General features: G+C 42.1%; 1 protein-coding gene and 1 long non-coding RNA gene across 2 annotated transcripts in view; one reads left to right on the top strand and one right to left on the bottom strand.

Moving 5' to 3' along the window:
- The window catches only part of thsd7aa (thrombospondin, type I, domain containing 7Aa), a 536,154-nt gene that overhangs the window by 156,878 nt on the left and 352,433 nt on the right, over positions 1-26,843 (top strand). The window lies entirely within an intron of this gene.
- LOC144678846 (uncharacterized) overlaps positions 12,348-26,843 on the bottom strand; it is a 47,370-nt gene continuing 32,874 nt past the window's right edge. Inside the window, exon 3 of the long non-coding RNA XR_013576196.1 lies at positions 12,348-12,552. This is a non-coding gene — a long non-coding RNA (uncharacterized LOC144678846). The remainder of the gene's footprint in view (positions 12,553-26,843) is intronic.

Genomic DNA, 26,843 nt, shown 5'->3' with positions numbered 1-26,843 from the left:
TCCTACCCTGCTGGCATTTAACCTGTGGCAGGCAGAGACTGGCACCAACCTGGCAGCTTTCACTGCTTGGGTTGGTGGCGGACAAGGGTAGTATCTCCATTACAGGCCCCTTGTGCGCATTGGAGCTTCTTGCCCCAGTGCCCCCACTTCCCAGCCTTGCTCATCCCCATTATTCCCCTCACAAGGCCTCCCAGCCTGGCCCGAGCAATACCCCCTCCCCCCCGGACCCCCATTTACATTTGCATCCTGCTCCAGCGGCAATTGACAAGGGACTGGATGCAGTGCCAATATGCAACACCACTCCCATTGGTGCTGCTGGGACCAGAGCATTTGATTTGCCAGCAGCTCTCAGAGGCAGGGCTTCCCAGATGGGGGTGGAAGGTCTGTCTCAAGCCAATTAATAGCCTGCCTGTGGGGACCCTGACTCAGCAAGAAATCCCAGCCATTGGGCAGAATTTTGCCCTTGGTGGGCATGTGGGCCCCACCAGCTCGGTGGCGGGCGGACAGCCGACCCCCGCTGCCGAAACGGAGCCCGCCGCCATTTTGAGTGGGCGGGCCAATTAAGGCCCGCCCAGCGGCCTTCCCGACAGGAAGCGCTGTGTGCTTCCTGTGCGGGGGGCGGCGGGAGGGAATCCCCAGCTGTCAAAGTGCTGTCTCAGGGAGATTAGTGACAGGGCACAAAAGTTAAAAAATAGAAAAATAAAAATATTATTAACATATCCCCCTCATGTGACAATGTCACACGAGATGGGACATGTTAATAAAAACGACATAAACTTTATTAAACTTTTTAAAAACGGACATGAAACCTCATCCCGCCTGTGGATGAGGTTTCATGTATTATCAGGAGCCTGCTGGGGCTCCTGGCTTGCCCGCCAGCCTTAAGGTTGGACAGGCAGGTCTTTAATGATCTTAATTAGCCTGTCAATGGCCTTAATTGGGCATTGACAAGTCAATGGGCGGACAGCTGATTTCGCTGTCCGCCCGCCTTCCTAAAAATTTAACGGGACCGGGATGACGTCGGGGGTTCCTCCTGACGTCATTCCGTGTCATTTTCCCATCGGCAAGCAGGCCCTGTCCCCAAATCACCGATGGGGAAATTCTGGCCATTGTGATTGCCAGACTGTTACTTCTGCCAACTTGATCAGATACTATTATGTACTTATCAAGCTGCCAAGTAAAGGTTCAACATTGTAAATGTGAAAAAGTGTTGAGATGAGTTAAAAAAATTTGTCTCATCGATGAAAAGATAGAGTACAATTAACACTATTGAAAGAGTAGCCTAGTATGATAACAACGTGTAAATGTTTTTTTCTTTTCCAATGTTTTTATGTACTCAGTCTAGAGACCTATTGAGGTAGTAGTTCTGAAGTCTGTTTGTTTACTTAGGGATATTTATGGGCTCTTGGCTGCAATACAACAACCTAATCATTTTACAACTGCTTCACTTTGTTTACAGAGTTGGTTTGAAGAGTCTCATTGCCGGTTCAACATCTTCATGTTATAATAGGGCTTCGGAAATCTGTTCATAAAGCTGCATTGGCAGCACTGGGCCAAGGATTTTTGGGAGCAGAAATGAGTCTTTTAACCTGCCTGCTCTGGACTCTGCCTCCATTTCTGCCTCGGGCCAGCCACCTCCTGGCAGTCTTGAGACGGAGGCAGGATTAGTCCCAACTGCCTATTCCCACTTCCGACATGAAAATCAGCCCTATGTCTCTGTCTGTAAAAGCCACAGATCCCACATGACAGCCTTCCCAACTTGTTCTGCCACCTTCAAGGATTTCTTTACACAGATTGCTAGGTGTCTTTCTATTCTTACACCCTCTTTAATATTGTACCATTTTTAAGATATTGCGCCTCTACATTTTTCCTAGCCAAATGAATGACTTCATCCTTTTCTCTGTCAAATTTAATCTACCATGGGCAGACTTTTACGGCCTGTTTTGGCAGGGACGGGGCCGTAAAAAGCAGCGGGCCATTATAAATGCCATTGATGACAGCGGGAACGTAAAATCCCGCTGTCATAAAATTCTGCCCCATGTTTCTATCTCGTTCATCACTTTTTTCCTTCTGAAATCTGTTGCTATCCTTCTTACTGCTTGATACATTTCTGAGTTTCATGTAAACTTTGAAATCATATATTCAAACCCAGGCAATTTAGATAAAGCTATCAAGGAAAGCAGTGGTCCCAACAAGGAATCCTGATAGACACCACTGCATACTTCCCTCCACTCTGAAAAACAACCATTCATCACTTAATTCTGCTTTCTGTTCCTTAGCTAATTTCTTATCAATGCCACAATTTTCTGTTTTAATCCTATGGGCTTCAGTTTTGCAAATGTCTATTATATGGTACTTTATCGAATACCTTTAAATGTGCATCAACTGCTCTACACTCATGAACTCTCTCAATTTCTTTAGAACTCAACCTACCTTTTATTGATTAATTCATATTTTTCCAAGTGCCAATTAATTTTGTCATGGACCAGTGACTCAGAAGGGCAGAATCTTGGGGAGCTAGTGGGTATCCCATTTCTGGGCTCGGCAGGCATTGGGACTCAGAACTGTAATTTTCTGGTGGTGGTTATTGAAGATGATTGCCTGCCCCCAAAAACTGCCAAACTAATCAGAGGGCCAGCAGCTTAGTAGCTTCAACAGCACCACTGCTATCAGTGACCATTGCTGGGACTGCAGCTGGAGGATGACAGCACATCGATGGCCATGTGCCCTCAAATTCAGGTAAGTGGGGTCTGAGGGTAACTGGGCCTGTCAGGCAGGACCTGGAGAGAGGGATGGATAGGTCACTGAGGGCAGCCATTGATACAGAAGCAGCCTGGATATTTGTCCACACCACTGGCAAAATGCCCGTGGAGGTGGGAAGACACCCTTTAATTGGCCACTTAAATGGCTCAATTTTGCTCCCAATGGGTGGGTGGTTTGCAACCTTCCCCACTGCTGGCAAAATGGCGTGGCAGAGGAGGACATCAGGTACCCTTCTGACACTTTCCCACATCATTTTTTCAGCCTTTGCGCTGCTCAACTCTGTCGCCAATGGGCCTGGAAAATTCGGACTCAAGTTTCCCACCACCATTAGCTTGACTGGCCTGTAGTTGCCAGGTTTATCCCTCTCTCCTTTTTTGAACAGCAGTGTATCATTGCAATTTTCCTGACGTCTGGAGCACGAGCAGAAACAAAAATAGGATAAATAATTAGCAGCCTAACATCTTTATTAGAGACCTGGGAATTGTCAACAAGGGTTAATCTATCCTTTGCAAAATTCTACTTTCAGCCTATTTTGAAATTATTTGGAAGGGGCCTGTTTCTTTGGATAAATCAGATGCGTCTTCTTGGCTTTCCTACATATTATATGATTCTTAAGTATAGCTTTTGTGATGGGACGCTACGTGCAAAATACATGAGCCTCTAAATGGCAATGGAGTTTAAAGCATTACACCAGAACTGCTGTCCACTGAAAGAAACTCATTTTCTTAATTTTTTTCCACTCTTTTTATTTCCCCCTTTGAAGATAATTCTGTCACTCAACCATGATCAAAGGAACAATCACTTGTTCTTCACACCATCAAACTAAAATAATATGAACATGCTCCTGTGGAATTTTAATGAGAAGTTAAAATTTGACTTTGTAATACTAGTAGTTTTGGTGCTATAGGTGCTGCTTATAGCTGGTGAAGTTTACAGGGAGTGGCGAAGGTGTTCAAGGGCTCCAGGTAGTCTTGCTCCCAGTCATGCAAAGGCAGAAAATAAGATGAGAAGCAGTTTGCAGAGGGAGGAATAGGAGGAGGGGAAGGGCTCACAGCGGGAGGCCTTATCTACCTAGGTTCTTCTAAGAACACATTCTACCTCCAACTAAACTAGGAGCAGTGTGTTTGGCATCTGAAATTCATGAAGGAGGTGTTCATCAAGCTCTGCCACCTCTTGGAACCAGACCTACAGCCTCGGATCTGTATGAGGCTAATGCTGCCAGTGGCAGGACTCTGAATTTCTATGTTTCCGACTGCAACAGGAGACATATCTAACATCTTCCAGTTTGCGGTCCACTGCTGCATCAAAGAAGTGACTGAGGCTCTGTATGAGAGGAGAGAGGACTTCATTGTGTTCTCTCTGAACATAGGAATATTGTCTTCCCCATGGTGCAGGGTACCATTAACTGCATACACATGGCTCTGCGGGCACAGTATTTTAATGCTGAGAGGTATCCCTCCTGCAAAGGTTATCGCTTACGCAATGTGCGACCATCCCCAGCACATCATGCTTGCGAATATCCACTATCTTGGCAGCAGTAACAATGCGTGTATTCTGCGCTAGTCCACTTGATTATCCAACAATCTTTCAGTCGCCATGTCAAACCAGAGGGTGGCTTCTAGGTAACAAGGGCTATCCATTCTACAACTGACTAATAACTCCCTTTTGCAACCTAACCATACCGTGGTCAGCATGCATATAATGAAAGCCATGTCACCATGTGGAACATCATCGAGTAGATGATTGGGGTTCTGAAACATAGGTTCCATTGCCTCAACCATGCTGCAGGTGTCCTGCAGTACTTGCTGGAGCAGACATCCTGATTTATGGTGGTCTGATGTATCTTCCTCAGCATGGCCATCATGAGGGCACAGCTCTTGCCACCATGGATTTGATGGCCACCTCAGGAGGTGAAGGAAGAGGAAGCAGAGACAGCTAGCACATCCATGTTCTGGATGAGCTGTCCATGAGACACTGAGTCTTGTTTCCCTGAATACAACTCCGGATCCACATTGTCCAACAGCCTCACAGCTTACCATCCTGCAATTGTGTACCATCACATTATCCCCTTGGCCGCATTTCCAAAATAAAAGCCACCACAAAACAAACATTCCACACAAACCTTAACAAAAATATTCAATATTCCATACAAAACTGAACTAATCTCTCTTATGCTTTCTATTAGTGCCTGCCTTGTGGGTGCTCTACCCTGGTCTAGTGTTCCTAAGCAGTGCCACCCCAGTGGCTACAGCATGGCTGGTGGAAGGCTCCTGACTTCATTTTACTGACAGTATCTGCTAACATTGGGAGCAGGAAGGGAAATTGAGTGGTCAGCAGTTTAGTGGGAATAGGGCTAAAGGAGCCCAAGGTGTGTCTCATGGTCAAGACGAGTTCGAAGAGGGTGTGATGGGAGTTAGGAGAGAAACTGGTGAAAAATGAGCATTCAGTGCTAGGACAGGAGGGAGGTTTAGAGGCAGTTTGGCCCTGTGGGTTAGGGGAAGGGAGGGAAGTGGCAGAGGTAGCTGATTGGATTGTGTTAATCTTAGTGATAAAGAAGCCCATGAGCACCTCGCACTTATTGTTGGAGGTGAGGTGGAGGAGATAGGATGTGGGATTTACCAAGATGGTTTGCAGTAGAGAAAAGAAGCCTGGGGTTATCTTTGCACTCCAGGATGATCCTGGAATAGTGAACAGTTTTAGCAGACTATAGCCAGACTCGATACTGTTTTACATGATCCAGCCAGATCTGGTGGTGAATGGCTAAACCAGATTTTCTATTCAAGTTGTCAAGGGAACGGAGTTAAGGGTTATAGACTCATAGATGTTTACAGCACAGAAGGAGGCCATTTGGCCCATCGTGTCTACACCGGTCAACAAAGATCTGACTACACTAATCCCATTTTCCAGCGTTTGGCCCATAGCCCTGGAGGCTACGGCAATGCAAGTGAATATCTAAATACTTCTTAAATGTTACAAGAGTTTCTGACTCAACCACACTTTCAGGCAGTGAGCTCCAGACTCCCAACGCCCTCTGGGTGAAAAAGTTTCTCCTCAACTCTCCTCTTAGCCTTCTACCTCTTACCTTAAATCTATGCCCCCTGGTTATTGACCCCTCTACTAATGGAAAAAGTGCCTTCCTATCCACCCTATCTATGTCCCTCATAATCTTATACACCTCTATCAGGTCCCCTCTCAAACTTCGCTGCTCCAAGGAAAACAACCCTAGCCTTATCCAATCTTTCCTCATAGCTCAGACCCTCCAGTCCAGGCAGCATCCTGGTAAATCTCCTCTGCACCTTCTCCAGTGCAATCACATCCTCCCTATAATGTGGTGACCAGAATTGCACGCAGTACTCAAGTTGTGACCTAACCAGCATTTTATACAGTTCCAGCATAACCTCCCTGCTCTTGTATTCTATGCCTCGGCTAATAAAGGCAAGTATCCCATTTGCCTTCTTAACCACTTTATCTACTTGCCCTGCTACCTTCAGGGATCTGTGGATATGCACACCAAGGTCCCTCTGATCTTCAGTACTTTCCAGGGTTGTACTGGGTGAATGGCTAAGGTGAGAGAGAATAATGATTTTTTTCGGGACTATGGCATCAAAGGTGGAGGTGGGGGTGTAGTTGAGCAAATCAGTAGCTGCAGAAATGTCATGGTGAATGGAGGACCAAAGGAACAAAGAAACAGGAGAAGGCCATTCAGTCCATCGAGCCTGCTCTGCCATTCAATACGATCATGGCTGATCGAACATTTCAATGCCTTTTACCCACACTATCCCCGTAATCCTTTATGTTATTGTTAATCAGAAATTTATCAATGTCTACCTTAAACGTACTCAATGACTGAGCTTCCACGGCTCTCTGTGGTAGAGAATTCCAAAGACACTCAACCCTCAGAGCAAAGAAATTTCTCCTTGACTCGGTCCTGAGTGGCTTCCCCCTTACTTTGAAATTGTGCCCCCTGTTTCTAGACTCACTAACTAGGGGAAACATCTTACCGGCATCTACCCTGTCTATTTCTTAAAGTATTTTGTAGATTTCAATGAGATTACCTCTTATTCTTTGAAACTCTAGAGAATACAGGCTCAGTTTGCCCAATCTCTCTTCATAAGACAGTACTGTCATCCCCGTAACAAGTCTGGTGAACCTTCGTTGCACTCCCTCTATGGCAATAATATCATTTCTGAGGTAAGGGGACCAAAACTGCACAAAGTACTCCAGGTGCAGTCTAACCAAGATTCTATACCAGTCTAACCAAGATTCTATACAATTGAAGCAACACTTCACTAGTCCTGTACTCAAATCTTCTTGTGATAAAGGCCAACATTCCATTAGCTTTCCTCATAGCTTGCTGCACCTGCATGTTAGCCTTCAGTGATTTATGGTCAAGGACACTGAGGTCCTTTTCTAATCTCTTACCATTTAGGAAATAACCTGCACATCTGTTCCTTCTACCAAAGTGGATAACCTCACAGTTTTTCACATTATATTTCATCTGCCATGTTCTTGCCCACTCACTAACTCTGTCCAAATCCTTCTGTAGCCGCTTTACATCTTCCTCACAACAAACATTCCTACCTAGCTTTGGATCATCCACAAACTTGGAAGTATTACATTTGGTCCCCACATCCAAATCATTGATATATATTGTGAACAGCTGGGGCCCAAGTACTGATCCTTGCAGTACCTCACTGGCCATAGCCTGCCAACGCGAGAATGACCTGTTTATTCCTACTCTCTATTTTCTGCCTGTTAGCCAATCCTTAACCCATGCCAGTATATTGCCTCCTATCCCATAGCTTTTATTTTGCTAATCAACCTCCTGCAGGGGACGTTATCAAAAGCCTTCTGAAAATCCAAGTATACCACATCCATCGATGTAGTGAAGTCTTCTTTATCAATTCTGTTAGTAACATCCTCAAAAAACTCCAACAAGTTTGTCGAGCATAATTTCCCATTCACAAATCCATGCTGACAATGCCCAATCAGATCATGATTATCCAAGTATCCATTTATCACATCCTTTATGATAGATTCTAGCATTTTCCCTACTACTGACGTAAGGCCAACAGGTCTGTAGTTCCCTGTTTTCTCTCTCCCTCCCTTCTTAAATAGTGGGGTGACATTTGCTACCTTCCAATCTTCAGGAACCATTCCAGAATTTATAGAATTTTAGAAAATGATCACCAATATCAGAACCTGGGGACTTACCATAATTTCCATAATTTCATAAGTCCCATAATTTCTCCAATACAACCTTCTTACTTATTCCAATTTCCTTCAACTCCTCATTTTCCCTACTCCCTTGGATCTCAAATCTGGGAGATTTCCTGTATCTTCCTCAGTGAAAACAGACACAAAATAATCATTTAGCTTGTCTGCCATTCCTCTATTTCCCATTATGAATTCTCCTGACTCTGCCTGCAATAGACCCACATTTAACTTAGCCAAACACTTCCTTTTTACATACTCATAGATGCTCTTACAGTCCATTTTTATGTATTTTTCCAGATTACATTCATTTTCTATTCTTCCCTTCTTTACCAGTTTCTTGGTCTTCCTTTGCTGTATTCTAAAAGCCTCCTAATCCTGAGGTTTACTATTTCTTGTAGCAACTTTATAAGCCTTTTCTTTTAATCTTATACAATCCTTAATTTCCTTTGTCAGCCTTGGTTGACTGATTTTTTTTGGATTTTTGCACCTTGAAGGAATGTATAGGTGCTGTAAGCTATGTAATAGTTCTTTGAAGACTATCCATTGCCTATGTACAGTCATACCCTTTAATGTATTTTCCCAATCCACCTCAGCCAATTTGTCCCTCATGCCTTCACAATTTCCTTTATTCAACTTTAACATCCTTGCTTCAAAGTGGACGACTTCACTTTCAAACATAATGTAAAATTCTATCATATTGTGGCCACTCATCCCTAAAGGTTCTTTTACAAGATTATTAGTTAGCCCTTTTTCATTACATAATACTAGATCTAAATTAGCCTGTCCTCTAGTTGGTTCCTCAACATACTGCTCTAGAAAACCATCCCTAACACACTCCAGAAACTGGTCTTCCACAGCATTTGTGCTCAATTGGTTTACTCAGTGTGTATGCAGAATGAAGTCACCCATAATTACTGTATTGCCCATGCTACATGCTTCTCTCACCTCCTAATTAATGCCATGCCCCACATTACCAATACTATTTGGCAACTCTACCTCCTTTCCCTTCTTGCCTGTCCATCCTGAACGTCGAATGCCCTTGAATATTCAGTTCCCAGTCTTGGTCACCATGCAGCCACGTTTCTGTAATGGCAATTATGTCATACCCATTTATCTCTATTTGTGCCTTTTGATCATCTACCTTATTGCGAATGCTGCGCGCATTCAGATAGAGTGCCCTTAGCTTTGTCTTTTTGACATCATTCCGCATTCAAAGCATACTCAATGCTCTGCTTTGTTTCTCCTGCCTTCTCCTCTCACTACTACTTCCTGTTGCCAACTTTACTCCCTTCCAGCTTGGGCTACCCCTCAGGTTCCCAGCCCCCTGACAAGCTAGTTTAAACCCACCCCAAAGGCTAAAAAGATTGCATTTTGGAAGTGCAGTTGTAAGTGAATATGAGAATATTTTTTCGAGGGGCAGACAAAGAGGGAAGTAGGATTGGGAAGTAGAAAGGGGATGTATGTGGAGAGTGATACAATGAAGCAATCAGAAATGGCCTTGTCTGTAATATAGTGAGTGAAGCACAGAGTCTGTTTGAGGGTAGGGTATTGGAGGGTGTACTAATGGGGCCATTTCCATAGAAATGGAGATCCAGGAGAAGAATCGGTTACAGGGCAGAAAGACAATGGAGGTGAGCATGTGGCCAGGAACAGACTGTAACTGAAGCTGAAAAGACTGTATAAACAGTGGCCAGTCACGGGTTCAACATATGATTGAAGTCCTTCAATTCGCATGTTACAGCAGCAGTGAGCGAAGTAAACTGATCAAAGTGTAACAATAATTCTCCTGATCTCGACTCTAGTTGTTCCCTATGATTCTTCACCCTGGGATCCCTCCCCCTGGCATGCTTGATTATCCTTCTCACACAGCTCCGGTTAACCTCCCTGCAGGGACATCAGTCCTTCTTGAGGCGCAACCTGTTGCTCTTATACAGGTCCCCGGTCCCAAAAATTCATCCCAATCTGAAGCTCTTCCTCCTTTACCATCATTCAATCTAAGCTGTTCCACATTTTGCGATTTTCCTGAGATTTCAAATGCAAACTCCCAAGGAAATTAAACTGAAGAAACAAGTTTCATTCTTAGCAGATTAATGAACAGAAAGTCTTTAAAGTAATAATTACTGAGTTTTATCCATTGATAAACAGCAAGACTAACTAAATAACTAAACTAAATTAAATTTAATTAACTTATTCATAGTAAATATAATCAAATTCAAGCCATATTAAAACATAGATCAATGACAAATTTCACTTTGTTTTAATGTAGGAATTAAGACACATGGAGATTGATATTATACAGGGAATTGTTTATCATGCAAATTTGGATCAGATATCTCCTAAACTATGGTCACTGAGTTGATGCAAATTTTTAAAGGAGGGAAGAGAGAAATTCTTCAATCACCAGATTCAATTGCAACCCTAAATTAGATGAGTAACAAAATTGCAAGTAAGTCAGCATAAATTGAATTGGATCATTATCAGTGACTGGGTAAACTGCAATAAATTGAGCAAAAACAGATCAATAATGAAAATGATGGAAAATATTGAATTGAATTAATTTAACAATGTCACGGGTCACTAAATCAAGAATAAAATAAAATTGAAATGTAACATTTATAAAAGAGTAGGATAAAAATGTGTGGAAAATTTAAGATGTTGCAGAAAGAATTTCCATATGCATTGGTATAAAGGTTATATAGCGGAATAAATGGAAACCTTTCACATTTTTCTGTGAATAGAGATGGAGAGAGTTTATTATTTTAGCTGCTTGTGCTCAGTTTAAATTTAATGTTGGAAATATATGAAACTACAATTGTACAGGGAATGAATGAAGTGAAACTTGCTGTAGTCCCAGAGGACCATAGGCTGCTCTCTCATCAGAGAGAGATGACTGGTGGTAAGTTTAACCTGAGGGTCACCACACCTCAGGTGAGGGCTGAGGTTGAGAAGGCAGGGCCTCCATACCCAGCCAATATGGGAATTTGAACCCGTGCTGTTGGTGTCACTCTGCATCACAAACCAGCTGTTCAGCCAACTGAGCTAATTGACCACCCTCATTGGCCTTTGTAGGGCATAACTGTTACCTGACTGGACACCGTGTTCAGGAAATTGCTTTCTTCAGCAATGGCAATCATTATAAATATACTCTGAAAAATAGAGGTGTATCCAGGGAAGCAGAAATCAGTAATGCACATGTGATTTTTAAGATAAAGTTCTATTGCTGAGCCAGATTATGTATATCCACACATTCTTTTTTAAGCATGAATAACATTGTTTGCAGGCTTTAAAATGTGTAGGATGTAACACAATTATTGAAGTTTACAGTTTTTTAAGATTTCATGTAAATGACAGGAATCTGAGGTCCCAAACACCGCACGATGCATCAACCATTATTTCTGTACTTGACAAATGCCAGTTGGAACAATCATCTTCCAGACCAATGTTGCATAAATTTATTATGCTCAGTTTGTGAATGGAATCTAAATTTACAGAATTTTTTGACTGAATATTAGTGACTGTACCACATTTTTGTTTTTGTACATCCATACAAAGCCCCAGGGTGTACGCACCCAATTGAAATGTACTGGAAATAGTTGAAAGGGCCATACAATTTTCAGTAATGACTCTGAAACCCCAGAAGAATTGACTTGTGAAACGCTTAGATTGCCTTTCTGACTGATTATATCAACTCCTCGAACATCAAAGAAGTATGACAGTGTTGAAATTCCTCAGGCTTTGACATTATTAGTAGCGTCCAGCTCTTGGGAATAATAGATAATCTTATATGACCTTGTAATCTATATTGTATGGAAAAGAGAGTTGGTGTTCTGTTGTTAAAACAGTTTTTACTGTTTCCAAATATTGTTTATTCTTTCACAGACAATAGTTTCCATTTTTAAAATGGGCAATCTGTTCCAAATAAATCATTACTTTTGCCAATAATGTAATTATGAATACAAATCTTTGAGCTTTACTGTTTCAAATGCAAAATTAATAGGAGCAATAATTTTTAATGATAAATATATCCAGTAATAGTGGATGTCTCACGGAGTGTTTGGTGAATATTTAGGCTAAAAATGAATATGGAACTATGAACATGCTAGAGCAAAACTTGCTTCCTTAGAAAAACAGATAATAAATAAAATACTTTCAGAAGACAACTTATGTCCTGTCATTCCTGGATACAACTGAAATATAGAAAATGAAAATAATGGCTGAAACATCAAATCGACAAGTCTATTTGCACAGCAGTGTAGCTATCTAGGTCACAACATATCATCTGCTGAAATGAAATAGTAAAATGATAGTGCTAGCTGTAAAATAATCACTTGGCTAAATTGAATTGAAAGATTACTCATGCACATAACATTGGCTCCCTTGAATTTTGGTAAATGAATGCTAGTTTTTATCCCAGGCTTAATCTAGTAATGGTCTTCTCTAAAGATGATTATGTCTAGGTGCATAGATTTCATTTTGTTTGGATTGTTACCATGTACAGGGTGCTGGGTATTGGTGCAGGAATGAGTGAAGCATTTTTCACCAGGCCAATCCACTTTTTAATTTTGTGTGCTTCTGTAGTGAGAACAGAAGGTAAAGATTAAACATGGGCTTTTTGTGCAAATTCATTAGTGTTCCCATGCACTCTAATTTTTCCTGGCATTTAGAATGAAAAAGAGAGTGACATCAGCTTGCTGATGGTTATCGTATAAAGAACAGGCTGTTTATTAGGAAGACAGATGGGATAGCTTCAGAGTGTTATGTGACAGATGCACAACTCAGGTGTAATTAAAGTGCTTCAGTATGTGTCACATACTTAGAGGTTATCCCATGGGTGACATTTCTTATCTGTTCCTATCAACCAAGGTGAATAGCACCACTGCACCATGGACAGATCGTCATTAAATTTACAAGTAGAGAGCCCTATCTGTTCATTTGATGCTGCCGATTTCATTCTATATTCAACTTCATTCAGATCTTTGGTTCTCTGTGCACACAACTTTCATTCTAGGTGCAGCACAACAGTTGAATCATTAAATCTTGATCTCCTCCAAACCTTAAGTGAAACAATAAGAATCTTGTTTCTTTCCATTCTTCACAAGAAACAAGATTCTACCAGTTCCTTGGCTGGATTTTCAGGTTGGTTTGCGATCCTAACATTGGTCTCAATTATAGATCAGCTACCCACAAATGGCCATTATAGAACGTCAGGTGTGCTCTTCCAAGAGGTAGCCAATTAAGAAGCTACCTTTAGGAGCCCCACCCAATTAAGGATGGTGGACAGACCAGGGAAGTTGGCGGTCCAATAAGAGGACCCTCAGGGCTGCCCATTCAATAGCTCCATTGTGAGCTGTGGGTGTTGCTAAAGACAGTAGACCAGTGCAAGAGCACATCGTCATGGGTGCATTCTTTGATGCCTTCTGCAAATGTTAGATTGAAGAGGCCCACACAAACCTGTTTTCTGCCACAGTGGCAGCCTTTTGTCTTGCAGCATTTTTATTGGGTCATGGAGCCTCTGGCTCCAATGGCCACCTGGCCTGCTACTAGAGCGCTGGTGGGATCTGTATGTGGTGTTCTGCTGCTTTGACAGCGGGAATATCTCATCTCCATTGAAAAATTGTCCATATTTGGGCCCTTAAGTGGCATAATTGTCTGCATGCCTCTTTGAAGTGGGCTGCTGACTTTCTACCCTGATTGCCCTGCAGGGTAGTTCTCCCAGGGGCCGGAATGTCCACCTGATGCAACTCCCCACTATTTCCCAATCCCTCTCTCCACCCCCCCCCCCACCCCAGTCACCCCCCTTCACTCCAGCCTCTAGCCCCACCACTTCAGAGCAGGGAAAATTAAGCTCCTTTCGTCTGTCACAAGTCTGACATTTATTACATTCCTTACTTTTTTGTTTCTTTTTGTCAAACAATTGTACTCTTGGTCTCATTATTTCCTCTGACCCCAAACAGAACTCCTCCAACGCTGCACCTTCCTCCAAAAAGCTCAGTTTCTCCTTTTGTGCCAAATATTTCTTTTACCATGAACTAATTTAAACATTTTAGAATATCCAAATCAGTCCAAAGCATTCATAGCTAGGGAGGCTCATTTTTAGCAACTTTCTTGCACTTGTGAATAGGATTTACAAAAAAACTTATTTGTGATGAATGATTTTTCTTTTGCTTCTAGCATCCAACTGTCATAATCTTAAACAAAAACAGAAATACCTGGAAAAACTCAGCAGGTCTGGCAGCATCGGCGGAGAAGAACAAAGTTGACGTTTCGAGTCCTCATGACCCTTCAACAGAACTATGTAGAAATAGGAAAGGGGTGAAATATAAGCTGGTTTAAGGGGGAGGGGTGGGGGGGAGTTGTTGGGACAAGCAAGCAGTGATAGGAGCAGATAACCAAAAGATGTCACAGACAAAAGAACAAACAGGTGTTGAAGGTGATGATATTATCTAAAAGAATGTGCTAATTAAGATTGGAGAGCAGGACGAGCAAGGTAGCTCTAGTGGCGGTGGGGTGACCAACCCCCCCCACCGCTTCAACCAGCTTATATTTCACCCCTTTCCTATTTCTACTTAGTTCTGTTGAAGGGTCATGAGGACTCGAAACGTCAACTTTGTTCTTCTCCGCCGATGCTGCCAGATCTGCTGAGTTTTTCCAGGTATTTCTGTTTTTGTTTTAGATTTCCAGCATCTGCAGTTTTTTGTTTTTATTTTTGTTTTTATGTCATAATCTTACTTGTCTCTTTCGATTTTATCAATCTGTGATATGTCACTGCTCTTCTAGTTACTCCTCCTAAGGTGTAACTACACGATGTGACATTTCTTCCTGTATTCTCATTGCACCAATCAAAGCTTAGTACATTATCTTCTACTTCAACCCCTTCTCAACATTGTGAAATGTAGAACAGGCATCATTGTGAATCTTTTTAGATTACAACTGCCGGTCATTTTAATAAGACAGTTCAATTTGCACCATTTTGGTCATCCACCGTGTTAAAGGAGTCGCAGTACCATAATTCAATTATAAGGCCTTGAATTGCTAATTCCAATCAATTTCGGGTTGAGTGGCAAACTGAAACATAAGCTCAAAGTGATTTAAATTTTTGTTCACCCACTACAAAAATGAACCAAATTTGCGCATCTTAGTGTCACAAATTCAGATTTGTCACAGATACCTTCTGTGCCCAGTGGCCTCAATCTCCCCCTCCAATTGATGCAATGGCCCTCTCATGCTGCAGCAGACTCTTACTACCCGATATCTACTTAAATATTAGCTGATCACCAAGATGTGTAAAAATCATATCCCTTTGTGATTGGTACTGGATATTTGTGTTCATCGAAAGTGCTCGAATTTGCCTCTGCGATGTTTTCAAAGACGGAGAAAACGCTTAGTAAAACAATGCAAGATATGAATGCTTGAGCTTTATTTCACAGTGAAAGTGAGCATACGGTGACAGTTATAATTGGATGCATTGATCAGTACAACTTGTCTTTGCATATAATGTACAAAATAATAAACATGCTATTTTTCCTGTCTAAAGTAGTTTTATTTTGCTTGACTTAAACAAAACTCATGGTAGTGCCAAAGGATTGGAGAATTGCAAATGTTACACTCTTGTTCAAAGGAGGGTGTAAAAATAAACCCAGCAATATCCACCCAGGGTGTTCCAGAAGCAATTCACCCTCCATTTCATTAAAGAGATGCCACTTGTAGCAAGTAGACCCATAGCCTCATAGCAGGGTGAGGATGGCACTGCTAGTGACTATGAAGGTGACTGTGGCCATGAACTTCTCTGCACCAGGCTGCTTCCAGCCTTGAGCTGGCGACATCTTCAACATTTTGCAGTTCGCCATCTACCGTTGTATAAAGGAAGCGACTTTCATACTATATGCCGAAAGCTGCATACATGAGAAGCAGGATGAGTGTATACAGGGCTTTGCCAGAACTACAGTGCTTTCCTATAATCCAGGGCACCATTTACTGTGCACAACTTGCTTCACGGATGTCACATCTAAATTCAGAGATGTTTGACAACCGAAAAAGAATTCTACAGTGCAGTTCGTATGCCACTGTAGTCAAAGCATCATGCAGGTCAATGTCCGCGATCCTGGCAGCTGTCATGATACCTTTATTCTGTGCCAATCCACTGTACCATCAGCATTTGAGCCACTACGAGAAATCTAAAAGTGACTATTGGGTAACAAGGGCTACCTGCTGACCACCTGGCTCATGAGTCCGGTTTAATGACTCTGGTGCACAACCCATGCACACGTAGTCAGCATGTATATGATGAGAACCTTGCTGCCACTGAACTGTTTTTTAAAGTTATTCTTTTACGGGATATGGTCTTTGCTGGCTAGGCCAACATTTATTGACCATTCCTAATTGCCCTTGAGAAGGAGGCGGTGAGCCACCTTCTTGAACTGCTGCAGTCCATGTGGTGTCGGTACACCCACAGTGCGATTATGGAGCGAGTTCCAGCATTTTGACCCAGCGACAGTGAAGGAATGTTGATATAGTTCAAAGTCACAATGGTGTGTGGCTCAGAGGGGAACTTGCAAACAGTGGTGTTCCCTTGCAACTGCTGCCCCTTTTCTTCTAGGTGGTAGAGATCGAGTGTTTTAACGGTGCTGTCAAAGAGCCTTGGTGAAATAGCATTGATCGGATTGCTGAGATGCTTAAGCAATGTGTTTGTTGCCTAGACTGTTCTGAAGGAGCCCTGCAGTACTGTCCAGAGCATGTGTCATAAGTTGTCATGGTCTACTTCATTCTACACAACCTCGCCATCATGAGGGCACAGCCCTTGCCACCAGGTATATGGCATCAAGGTATAAGGAGAGGGAGAAAATGAAGGAGTGGGAGGAGAAGAAGAAAAAGGGAAGGAGGGAGAAGGCAGCTAGCACATCCTCTTTCTGGATGTGATCAGTTCATGAATACTACATTCACTGCAGTACTAGTGAATCCAATCCCAATTCCTCATTCAACTGCAGTCCCACACCTTATCTGCCCTCAGTTATTGACCATCACAGCATCTTCTTGGCCACAATGCTAAAATAAAGGCCACCATAAAACAAATATTCCAAACCAACTGTCAAACAAACCATTCAATGTTTTGTGCAAAAGTCAACTAATCATTTTTGTGTATTCTCTGAGTGTTTGACTTGTGGGTACCTTACCTGGCTTAGTTCCCTGTGCATTGGTAACCCAATGGCTTTGGCACGGCTGGTGGAAGGCTGCCAACTTTCATTGGAGGAGACAAAGATAGCTTTACAGGATGCCCTTGAGCAGCTCTGGGCCTTGAAGGTCCGGTTTTGGACTGCACCACCTGAGCATGGGAGGCAGCAGTCTGGACTGGCTGGCTAATGGGCAATTGTGAGAATTTGAATGCTGTCACCCTATATGACCACACAGTAGGCTCATGCTCCAGCGAGCTACTGCCATTCCTCTGGGAATCCTAGCAATTTTCTGGAGCACAGATTGCTGGACAGCTGTGAGACCCTGAAAAACCCTTTGAGCATTCATATCTGCTACCATAATGGTAGCTTTCTGATTTTGCATGGCAACAAGCTGAGTTTGCATGACTTCAGTCTGAGCGTCCACTAAACATTCAGAAGTTGGGCAGCAATTCTGGTTATGTTACACTTGAAGCTGAGACATCAAACATCAGATTAAACGTCGTGAAAGAGAGCAGCAATCTCCCTGAGGCACGGAGCTGCCTCAGGGAGATTGAATGGATATGAAAATAATTAAAGAATCGATTTAAAAATGTATTCAAACATGTCCCCTCATGTGACTGTGTCACATGAGTTGGGACATGTTTGTAAAGGTGGGAAAATGTATTTATTTATTTTATAAAACCTTCAGGAAACCTCGTCCTGCTGTGGATGAGGTTTCCTGAAAAACACGAAGGCCGCTTGGGCTTTTCACCTGCCTGCCAACCTTAAGGTTGGACGGGCAGCGTTCTTAAGTACTTTAATTAATTTCTTAATGGCCTTAATAGGCCCTTAACATTTCAGTGGGCGCGCAGCTGACTCCGGTGCGTCCCCACTGAATGAAATATCGTAATGTCGCGCGATGATGTCGGGACACATGCCCGACGTCATCGCGTGACATTTTACGTGTTAGCGTGACGGGCCCGCCCCCACACGCCGACTGGAAGATTCTGCCCATGGTTGGGTCTGCAAATATTCTCATGGAGTTAATCATCATTTCCATGCTGCAAACTCCGTGGAAAGCCCTATGCTAAGTTGATGTCAGACACCTCCATGATCAATGATAGTGACTGCAGATTTTCAGGCAGACCTCCAATGGACCAAACATTACTGTGTGGAACAAAAGCAATGTACTGCAGATGTTGGAATTTTGAAATAAAAACAGAAAATGCTGGAAATAATCAGCAGGCCAGACAGCATCTGTGGAGAGAAATAGAGTAAATGTTTTATGTTGATGATGACTCTTCATCAAAACTGAGGAAAGACAGAAATGTAGGTTATTTTTAGCAAAAGAGAAGGCCTGTGATAGGATGGAGGGCAGGATGGATTAAATAACAAAATGGGAATGGGTAAAGAAATAATAGATGTGTCCAAGTAGGGTGTGAATGGCTGAATAACAGCCATCTGAATGCAACGTGAATGAATAAAGAAGGAAATGAAACAAAATGGAGGCAGAAGTTATGATCTAAAATTGTTGAGTCCAGAATGCTGTAGAATGCCAAATTGAAAGAGATGCAGTTTCTCAAGCTTGCATTGAGCTTCACTGGAACACTGTTGCAGACCAAGGACAGGATGGGAGCGAGGTGGAGAATTGAAATGACAAGCGACAGGAAGCTCAGGGTCATGCTTATTGACTGAATGGACGTGTTTCGCAAAGTGGTTACCCAGTCAGCATTTGGTCTCCCCAGTTTAAGGGAGGCCACATCATGAATAGCGAATACAGAATTCTAAATTGAAAGAAGTACAAGTAAATTTTTGTTTCACTTGGAAAGAGTGTTTGGGGTCTTGGATGATAAAAAGGGAGGCGGTAACAAGGCAGGTGTTGCATCTCCTGGCTTGCATGGAAAGGTGCCGAAGGGAAGGGGTGTTGTGGGTGTCTGAGGAGTGGGCCAGGGTGTCATGGAGTGAACGAACATTTCCTTCAGAATGCTGACAGTGAAGCCATGGGAAGATGTTTTTGGGGGTGGCAGCATGCAGGAGGAAATGGTGGAGAATAACCTGTTGTATATGGAGGCAGGTGGTATGCAAAATGCTAGGTCGGGGAACCCTATTACGTTGGAGGATATATTATCTGTGACATTGGAGATCTGTTCTTGTCTTAACTTGGGCCCCCAAAATTCCTTGACAAATAATTTAGTCAAAGATCTGAATTGGAAATAGGAAACTGACAATAAATGATCCACCTGGAGACAGTAAATGTGTTTTCCATGACTTCAGATGTTGTTGTTCATACCTGATCTGAGCATATTGTTCCAATAGTCAGTCGATCACTTATGTAAGAAAGTCATGTGAAGGGGAATGAGCCACAACAACCAACACTAATGTTATCTAAAGTATGCTTTGTTTCATCGTATGATTAACTGCAGTGTGCCATGAAACAACCGTTGAATATATATAGCAGTGCTATCCAAAGCAGTTTCATTGACTAGTCAGGACCGCTTTTACATAATGAGAAAAAAATGTGTCCCTCTTGTTCATGCAGAGAGCAGTGGAGTATATTCTTTGTCATTTTAATAACCCTTCATCCAACCGAGAATGCATACATTCTAATTTGCATAGATATTCAATTACTATACTTTAATCTCCCAGCTGGATAAATGTTGCTATTGAACCTATTGCATGACTGTAGCTTAGAAATTACTGTTTGTGATATTAGCATATAAATACTCATTACATTCATGTGCCTGCTATTTAATGGGGGCATTAAACAATTTGTTTTAATGTATTACAAGAATATAAAGCAAATAGCTCACTGTAACTTTATCCAATTGAAAATAGAATGTTAACCTGTCAGAGAAGGATGACAGTCTCTACACTAAGACTAAAACCATTTAGGTGAATAATTTCTGCCAAACACCATGTAATGCCAATTTAAAACCATCACAATCTGCCCTTTCCTCTGATAGGACTCCCAGATGGAAGTGGCTGCAGCTCTGAATGTCATACAGGAAACATAATACATTGAAAATTATAATTATCAAAGATTAAGTAATAACTTTGAAGACGACCTTCCCAGATCGTTCAGCAATATGCTTCTTAAATTAGGAGATAGATCATACAACAGGTATTCTGCCTGCTGTATCATTCAGTTGAATTCAGATAGGAATATGGTGGTTTAAGTAACTCCAATTTCCAACAAACCACTTAGTGACACCATGATATGAAACCCACTGATTGATAATCTATCATACATGTATAATACTCATTATTGATCATGTCCATCACATTCCAGATATCACACTCCAAGCAAAACACTTCAAACTGTCATACTTTGTTACAGACACATGAAGAGATAGACACAGTCCATTCATGTTGAGTTCTTCTACCCGAGAGCTAGAAATATAGAAGCTACAATTGACCTTAGGAGTTTATAAGCAGCTACAAGTACAAGATTTAGATCACAAGTATACTTGAACAGCAGCAGCAGCCTTGAAGGGACAGATTCAATATAGTTCCACCACTAGCTCTGTACCTTCGGCAGCGACTCCATCCCTCTCCCTGACAACTTTCTAAGGCTGAACCAGGCAGTTTGCAGCCTTAATGTTGTATTTGGCCCCAAGATGAGCTTCCATCCACATAGCTGGGCCATCACTGAGACTGCCCATTTCCACTTCCATAGCATTGCTGGACTTCGCCATTACGTCAGCTCACCTGCTACTGAAGCCCTCAACTATTTTGATCAAATTTATAACAGGCAGAATTTCATTTTCATGTGTTTGACAGCCTTCTATCTTGTAATATGATGGTTTGTGCCATGGTGCTCAGCTCTATGGCTGGAATTCTCTGTCCCTATTGGTGTTGGACGTCATGGCGGGTGCGAGTGGACAATATGGCGAGAAGGCCAAAAATCGGTTTTACGCCATCGTGAATCCACTTTTAGGGGGGCTCATGGGCACATATCTACCTACCAGACCAGCCATAAATAAGGTGGGTTTGGCCTTTTAATGGCTGGAGAGGGGAAATTGACAGGCTCGCAGTGTGGCGCATTTGCGTGGACTGGAAGCTACATAAATTAATACACAGGGCTCTGTTGTTTGCAGACAGAAAGACCATGTCCATACATTGCACCTTTTGTTTCAGCTAAACAAAATAAGTGACAGCCATTTACTGACTCATTCCTCAGGGCAATGCCTTGACCAATTAGGGTCAAACTGCCTGGTTTAAACTGCAAACAATGCTTGGCAGTTAACTGTCATTCACCATTAGTGGTGCATTCTCCATGGCATCGCCACTTGCCAACCAATCAGCACTCTTCACATACAGTATAAATTGTTGTTTTCCCCTTATATTGATAATTTTGCAAGTGTCCTGATGAGTGCAAGACGGAATGCTTAGTCATGTCTCTTTTTTCAGCAATACTCAAGTTCTGTACTACCAAATGACTAAAAGCAGGAAGCGTACTAACTCTCTTTACCCACACACTCGTTGCATCACACTGACCTGTTGGACACAAAATATGTAGTAAACGGTCAAGTAAATTTTTGTATTTCAATTTATCTTAGAAAAACATTAAACTATTATTTAAGTTATTTCACAGCATTTCTTTTCCCTATCTCTGTAAGCTCCGATATATCTGCATATTCCCCACCTCCCAAACCTTCCATACCTCATCTCTGGTCTCTTATGGCCCTTTCCCCAAGCCTCACCCCATTTCACTCCACAATTGCCAGCCATGCCTTTAGTTGACTTGTTCCTGTGCTATATAATGATCTCCATGAACCCTTGTGGTTCCATTCCTCTGCTGTCCTTTAAGATCCTTCTTAAAAGCTAGCTCTTTAACCAAGCTTTTGGTCACTCCAATGTCTTCTCCTTTCACTTAGCATCCATTTTTGATTGATTATATTTCTGTGAAGCACCTTGTGATATTTTTTCAATGATAAAGGTGTGACATAAATACAAGTTGTTGTTGTCGTCTAATTTAACATGTAAATCAGGCATACAACAAACAAATAAATGCCAAAAAGATTTTTTAAAATAGGTATATGCTTAAATATATATGATTAACAAATATATGCCTGCCAAATTCAGGCCTAATAGATGAAGGCCTGCTTAATTGGAGAAAACTGAAAAAAGTATACAAGCACAGTAAGGCTTTTTCTTTGACTAAGCTTATAAATTACTCGTCACTTTGAGCAGGAAAGGGGCCAAGTGGAGGCTGTAATATATCCCAACAGGGAACATGGGTAATTGGAAAGGAGAGTTCTACCCAGGCAGTCGCTGGTGCCTCTGGCAGGTGGCTCCATAGATCATTGGTTGGATCGTAGGAGTAGTTCACATAAGCAATCTCTTGTCTACAAATGTACCACATCAAGAGAATGAAAAATAATATATTAGAGGAAAGCGCTAAAAAATTCTTTAAATACTATAAAGGGAGAGTTGTATTGAAATAAAGCATGAAGTCTAACTTTAGACTGTCTCCCAACAGAAAATATTGATTGCCCTATCGTGATTGCTCAAGGCAGCTACATCAAAAACGGACATCATGAAGGATACTACCAACCTAGCTTCCCAAAATGTACCTCTTCAGCCAAAGGGAAACTGATAGTACTAAAATTGTAAGGGGGTCATGTGGAGAATGGTGCACAGGCATGTTATTAGTGAGCTCTCTGCACGCTTACATACAAATAATGATGCTTCAGTAATAAATTATTATGGAACATGATTATGCTATACATGCTTTCTTTTTAGATTTGTCATTCAGGTCATCCCGAAAGTCAGACGTTGGGGATAGTCATAAGGAAAATACAAATGACTTTTGATTTAGGCGCAACAAGAATCTCTTTTCATCTCTTTCTCTCTCTCTCTCTCTTTCTATGGGCAGAATTTTTCGTCCTGTGGGCGGGCATCGGCTGACCCGATCGGGAGTAAAATAGTGCGCGATGATGTCAGGCGAGTGTCCCCACGTCATTGTGTACTCGCGCAATATTTCGGTCGGCGGTGTGCATGAAAGTCAGCAGCGTGCCCGTCGACAATTAAGAGGCCTATTAAGGCCATCAAGCAAGTAACTGAATGTTATTTTTTGCTGCCCATCCAACCTTAGAGTTGGCAGGCGAATAGGCTGGACGGCCTTTGCATTTTAGGAAGCCTCATCCATGGACGGCATGAGATTTCCAACAGTAAATTTTTTAAAATAACATTTTATTAACATGCCCCTCTTCATGTGAATGAGTCATATGTGGGGACATGTTTACATTATTTGTAAAATCTTTATTTTTCATTTTAAAATTCCTCCGCTCCCTGAGGTGGCTCTGTGCCTTCAGGGAGCTTTCAGTGAGCGGACATCAACGCATGCGCAGACTTCAGTGATTGCGCTCCTCCCACCCCCACCCGGCAGCGCAGAGGGTCTCAGCCCACGTTTCACGCTGGCTGGCCGTTAATTGACCAGCCAGTGTGAAATCGCGGTCGGAGCCCGATCGCGGGTGGCGGTTTGTTTCGCAGCTGTTTCCGGGTCTGCCTGCCGTGCTCACCTGACGAGAGGAAATTCCTGCCCTATATATGTGTATATGTTCTTGCATTCACAAGCGCAACTTGGTACTTGGTAATTTGTAAGATCCCTCTCCGTAAATTTTCACAGGAGGTGCGCAATGAGTGCAGTCTATGGTTGCATTGGTGAAGAAAGGTCAACAGATTTTCCTTAAATGTGTCCACAGAAGATATGGAGGTTACGGTTTGTGGAAGGTTGTTCCAGTCCTTAATTGTTCTTAGGAAAAGGGAGTTAGCAATAAGATCATGTTTGCTGCAGTGGAGTGCTGCACTTTTTGTGAACCCCCAGAGCCAATGTTTGATCAGATCCCACTGCCAATCTGAATGGTGAAGTTTGAAAGGACATCAAAAAAATCCCCAAAAAGGAGAGCAAACAATAGCTTCTTGCAGCTATGCTGCTTTTGGCTTCATAACGCAGATGAGCCAAAAAGTAGCTTTTTTATTCAACCATACTTGTCAATTACACACTTCAAGATATGATTATGTTTAATGATGAATATAGTGTTTCTTGCTTCATTGTGTTAGTTTGAAGAATGTCCCAGATTTTCACTTCTGGATCAGGCGCGCAGAGACGTGAATGTTCCAGGGAGGCGGGGTGGATTAAAAGCCACCCACCTTCCCAGAAAAGGTGTGGAGGTGGGTTGGGTGGAAGGCCTGCCTCTTTGCTCTGACACTTTCTTGAATTCAATGAAAAAATAACTTAAAACAAAAAAAAGCCCTCCAGTCCTCACATCTCACCCCCCTTACCTCCCACACACTCCCCATGCCTTATCTATGCCAACCTATGCCACCATGCCCCCACCCAGCCCCCTCATATGCCCTATGCTAGCCCATGTCCCTCTACCCACCCCTATGGCATCTCATCCCCCATGCCCCCACATCCCCATATGGCCCTTATGGCAACTCATGCCAGCCCATGCCTCCCACCCACTGTCTTTTATCATTATCCCCTCCAAGCCAACTTCCCTATATCCACCTGGACAAGCCTCCAGGAACCATGCGGACGTAAAATAAAACTACGTGTCTATTGATGATATCACCATTTTAAACAAAAAAAAACATGCTTATTGATTAAAAGAAATCAATACATAGAAATTCTTTCAACTAATCTCATGAAAACAAACGTTTTTATTCTATAACCACTTGGAGCTGTCAATCAAACTGCTCAATTAACAAGTAATGTTGGTTTGTAAAATCAGTCATTGCGACACAAATCCTATAATGATAACCCTCAGGCTTATGTCAACTGACAGTGAAATATGAAGCATTGAGCTTTTTTATGAACTTTGGATTGTATTTTAATTTAAAGCCCAGCAAAATTAAATCCATTGACAACTTTAATAGTTCCAATGAGCATTGGGCAGTTATAATGAGTTTTCACAGTTATTTGACAGCTTCAGAGTTCCTTGACAGCTTTGACAGTTCCACTGAGTTTATGCACTTTTTATACACAATCATGTTTACTTTTAAAACTCCCAAAGGGTGCCTTATCTATCCCAAAGGGTGCCTTACCTACCACAAGGAGTGCCTTATCTCCCCCAAAGCGTGCTTTACCTCTCCCAAAGGTGGCCTAGGACCATATTCAAAAGGGTATATTACCTCTCCAAAGGTGTACCCTGGCTATCCAAATGAATCTACCAAGTTCATACCAGCTCTTACCTGGTCTAATCTGCACACAGCAGGGTTCACACTCCTGGCCTACTTAAATCCCATTTTAGTAGAGGCCGCCAATGATTTAAATGGCCAGCTGTCTCTGTAAAACTCTCATGTGTGAATCCTGGCCTGACTCCACTCCTGCCCCGCGAAAATAGGAAATGCTTTGTTTGGGGCGGACCTTAGGATTTTTGATCGTTTATACTATTTTTTCCACGTAGGAGAGCCTCTCCGTCATGACAAGAATTTGGGCCTATATGTCTGATATTTGTAAAATTATATTGTAAGAAGTCTAGTGGCTGACATTTATTTTCTTAAAAGAACCAATAGATAAGCATTCTGATTTTTTTCTTAAAAATAATAAGTAACAGTACATAAATAAATATTATTGAAAGAGAGCCTGAATATCAAATTTTATTTTTATAAAACTACTCACAATAGGAGGCTTTATAAGGAACTGATCATTCAGGACTGAAATTCCAACATGTGGTAATGATTCACTGGCATTAATTTTGCGAGCTGGGACTGAAAAATTGTTCCATCGTGACCTCATAATTTCCCTGCTGTGAATGTGCATTATGCTATTTTCCAATTTGCATTTCCTGGCAGTGGATGCTATTCTCATACAGGATATGTTTGAACCTCATCTTGTATTCTTAATGCACTTAAATGAAGTCATTGATATCCAGCTCTCCATTTGCTAAGTTCCGATTGAAGTCCTGTCTTCCATTAAATCTACCCAAGCAAATGATAATTAACAGTAAGTTTTGTTTCTGCATGAGGAGGTGGGTGCTCTTAAAAGGACATGGTTATTCCTTAGCAATTTTAAATTAAATTTTGTTTTCAAAGCACACAGCACAGGTTTTAATACTTGAAAATCAAGGGGAAAAAAACCAAGGGACAAAAAAAAATCATGCAATGGAGGTAGTCTGGCACTGGAGCCAGACTTCCCACATCACCATAATGCCAGCAACCAAACTTGCAGAACCTGTTACCCCTACTTGCTAATTACTGAAAGGAACTGTCTTCATTAGCTCTGGATATATATGGAGGCAATTGCAGAGCTGTGCCATCCACTGTAAAGGCAGCAGTAGTCAATCTGCACCAAAGGGACAGTATTGCCAATGACAGTTTGGATCCTTCCACACCAGCACTGTGAGCATGTATTCGATCAATCAATTTACTGCTGTCAACTGATGTATCTAACCAGTGAATGGAGAATTGTTCAACTCTCTTCTTCTTTCCCATTGAACAGCAACAGCAGTGTGACAAGAGTGGTCAATTTCAACAGCCTGGCCTACATGTGACTCCAGATCCACAGTAATGTGGTTGACACTCAGCTATCCTCTGAAATGGCGGATTAAGCCACTCAGTTCAAGGGTAACAAATGTTGGCAAGTGTCCACGTCCCAACAAAGTTTAAAAAACAAGGTACTTGAACAGATTGTGGTGCATCTTAGAATGTAATGCTGCCATGACTCCAAAAGGGAGGAGCTTGAAACAATCACGACCACGAGAGAAA

Source organism: Cetorhinus maximus, chromosome 3 (genome assembly GCF_964194155.1).
Source record: "Cetorhinus maximus chromosome 3, sCetMax3.hap1.1, whole genome shotgun sequence".
In the NCBI taxonomy this organism is placed as follows: domain Eukaryota; kingdom Metazoa; phylum Chordata; class Chondrichthyes; order Lamniformes; family Cetorhinidae; genus Cetorhinus; species Cetorhinus maximus.
The sequence above is the reverse complement of the archived record's forward strand: the minus strand, read 5'-3'. Positions and strand labels throughout refer to the sequence as shown.